Source organism: Ursus americanus, chromosome X (genome assembly GCF_024610735.1).
Source record: "Ursus americanus isolate L20-20 chromosome X, mUrsAme1.1.p, whole genome shotgun sequence".
Taxonomy (NCBI): domain Eukaryota; kingdom Metazoa; phylum Chordata; class Mammalia; order Carnivora; family Ursidae; genus Ursus; species Ursus americanus.
This window is the reverse complement of record NC_142164.1, coordinates 35673518-35676831: the sequence shown is the minus strand read 5'-3', so window position 1 is coordinate 35676831 and position 3314 is coordinate 35673518. Positions and strand designations below refer to the sequence as shown.

Sequence of the window (3314 nt, the reverse complement as noted above, 5' to 3'; positions counted from 1 at the left end):
GTTTCAAGCAGTTAATAACCACAGATGACTCATGACTACCATAGTGAACAGCATAGGTAGAGAGCATTTTCATCATTACCAGAAGTCCAACTGAACAGTGCTAGATGACCCAAATGTCTCTTCTACCTCAACAATGTCCATAATACAGAGGACTTTTTCAAATGCAGAGTAGAAATATACAGTATCTATGCAAAAATATGGGTATTTTCATTTGCATAATGCATTTTCATGGCTACGGACATGTGGTGTTTTTATTTCTGTAAGGTCCTCAACTCTTTATTCCTTTCTCTTTGACGTCCAGGGGAGTTATGTAGAACTGCTGGCAGCTGGATTAAATCGATGCTTTTCATTTTCACCAGAGGGAAGGCATGAACAAAAAAATATATATTTGTTTCCCTCAAGTCACTCATCTGAATCAGGAAGTTTAAATCTGTTGCTCAACACTCATTATCACTTTGTCTGAATGATGTTCCTTGAAGTAGTCAAGGGAAAGGCAGAATGGGATGACACTGATTACAGTAAATAATAGGCAGTGTAATTGGTTAAAAGTCTTGCATCTGATTATTAGTCTTGTGACTGGCTTTCATCCCAGATTCCACAGGCCATGAGAAATGAGTGTCTGTCTCCTTTCTGTTACCCCTTCACTTTGGAATCTAAAGTGACAGTGTTCACATAGGAGCTTATTGGCCAAACGATCCTTAAATGGGTCAGAAGGACTTAAAAGTTTATTTATCCCTTTCGACAGGAACCGCTATCTTCCAGTAATTCACCAAAATGACCAACACAAAGGGAAAGAGGAGAGGTACCCGCTTTATATTCTCTAGGCCTTTTAGAAAACATAGAGTTGATCCTTTGGTCACATACACACAAATCTACAAGAAAGGTGATGTTGTGGATATTAAGGGAATGGGCACTATTCAAAATGGAATGCCCCACAAATATTATCAGCATAAAACTGGAAGAGTCTACAACATTACTTAGCATGCTGTTGGCATTGTTGTAAACAAACAAGGGTGAGATTCTTGCCAAGAGAATTAATGTACGAATTGAGCATATTAACTACACAAAGAGCTGAGATAGCTTTCTGAAGCATGTGAAGGAAAATTATCAGAAAAAGAAGGAAGTCAAAGAGAAAGGTACTTGGGTTCAACTGAAGCACCAGCCTGCTCCACCCAGAGAAGAACACTTCGTGAGAAACAATGGAAAGAAGCCTGAGCTGCTGGAAATCATTCCCTATGAATTCATGCTGTGATAAATGTAAAAACAAACAAACAAACAAACAAACCTCAAGACTGAACTAACTAACTAACTAAATGTTTATTTATGCTAATATTTACGGAATATGAGTGAGGGGGTACACAGGAGTTCTTTGTGTTGTTCTTATAACTTTGTATGCATCTGAAATTATTTTAAAATAAAGTTACATAAACCATCAAATCATGAATTTTCATTTTAAAAAATCAAACAATTGGCTTAAAGTTTTCCAGTCTTTCCCCCATGCATTTTAAATGAGTTTATCCTGTGTATACATTTTCTATCCAGTTTTCTTCACTTTCTATCCAGAAATTCTTCACTTGTAAAAATTTCCCACACATTATTATCAATAATATCACTCTCTAACTCTTCTGCCCTTTCTACCACCAATTTCCTTTGTGAGAAAGTGACTCTGCTAGGTGAGATTTAGACAGTACAGTTTAAAATATCATGTTAAATGACCACATGATATTTTGTTAGATCAGATCAGGCATACCATAATATACTTAATTAGTCTCCAATTTGGGGATATTTAGGGTGTCTCCAGTTTATCTCTACTGTTATAAGCAAAGCTGTGATATTATTGTACTTAAATTTTTTTAATATTCAAGGTTTTTTTGCTCAGTATAGCTTCCCAGAAGTCAAATTACTGGGTCAAAAACCAGGAGCAATCTACACTTTCAATGCCATCCCGATCAAAATACCAATGACATTTTTCAAAGAACTGGAACAAACAGCCCTTAAATTTGTGTGGAACCAGAAAAGGCCCCGAATCGCCAAGGAATTGTTGAAAAGGAAAAACAAAGCTGGGGGCATCACATTGCCGGATTTCAAGCTGTACTACAAAGCTGTGATCACAAAGACAGCATGGTACTGGCACAAAAATAGACACATAGACCAATGGAACAGAATAGAGAACCCAGAAATGGACCCTCGGCTCTTTGGGCAACTAATCTTTGACAAAACAGGAAAAAACATCCGGTGGGAAAAAGACAGTCTCTTCAATAAATGGTGCTGGGAAAATTGGACAGCTACATGCAAAAGAATGAAACTTGACCACTCTCTCACACCATACACAAAAATAAACTCCAAATGGATGAAAGACCTCGATGTGAGACAGAAATCCATCAAAATCCTAGAGGAGAACATAGGCAGCAACCTCTACAACATCGGCCAAAGCAACCTTTTTCATGACACATCTCCAAAGGCAAGAGAAACAAAAGAAAAGATGAACATGTGGGACTTCATCAAGATAAAAAGCTTCTGCACAGCCAAGGAAACAGTCAAAAAAACTAAGAGGCAGCCACAGAATGGGAGAAGATATTTGCAAATGATGCTACAGATAAAAGACTGGTATCCCAGATCTACAAAGAACTTCTCAAACTCAATACACAAGAAGCAAATAAACAAATCATAAAATGGGCAGAAGATATGAACAGACACTTTTCCAATGAAGACACACAAATGACTAACAGACACATGAAAAAATGTTCAAAATCATTAGCCATCAGGGAAATTCAAATCAAAACCACACTAAAATACCACCTTATGCCAGTTAGAACGGCAAAAATGGACAAGGCAAGTAACAACAAATGTTGGAGAGGATGTGGAGAAAGGGGATCCCTCCTACATTGTTGGTGGGAATGCAAGTTGGTACAGCCACTCTGGAAAACAGTGTGGAGGTCCCTTAAAAAGTTAAAAATTGAGCTACCCTATGACCCAGCATTGCACTACTGGGTATTAACCCCAAAGATACAGACGTAGTGAAGAGAAGGGCCATGTGCACCCTAATGTTCATAGCAGCATTGTCCACAATAGCTAAATTGTGGAAGGAACCGAGATGCCCTTCAACAGATGACTGGATTAAGAAGATGTGGTCCATATATACAATGGAATATCACTCAGCCATCAAAAAGAATGATTTCTCAACATTAGCTGCAACATGGACGGGACTGGAGGAGATAATGCTAAGTGAAATAAGTCAAGCAGAGAAAGACAATTATCATATGGTTTCACTCATTTATGGAACATAAGAAGTAGGAAGATCGGTAGGAGAAGAA

At 37.9% G+C, this 3314-nt stretch overlaps 1 pseudogene; it reads left to right on the top strand.

The window, feature by feature from the left end:
- Positions 1-754: 754 nt before the first annotated feature.
- LOC123786887 (large ribosomal subunit protein eL21 pseudogene) lies at positions 755-1239 on the top strand (annotated as a pseudogene).
- The last annotated feature ends 2075 nt before the right edge of the window (positions 1240-3314 follow it).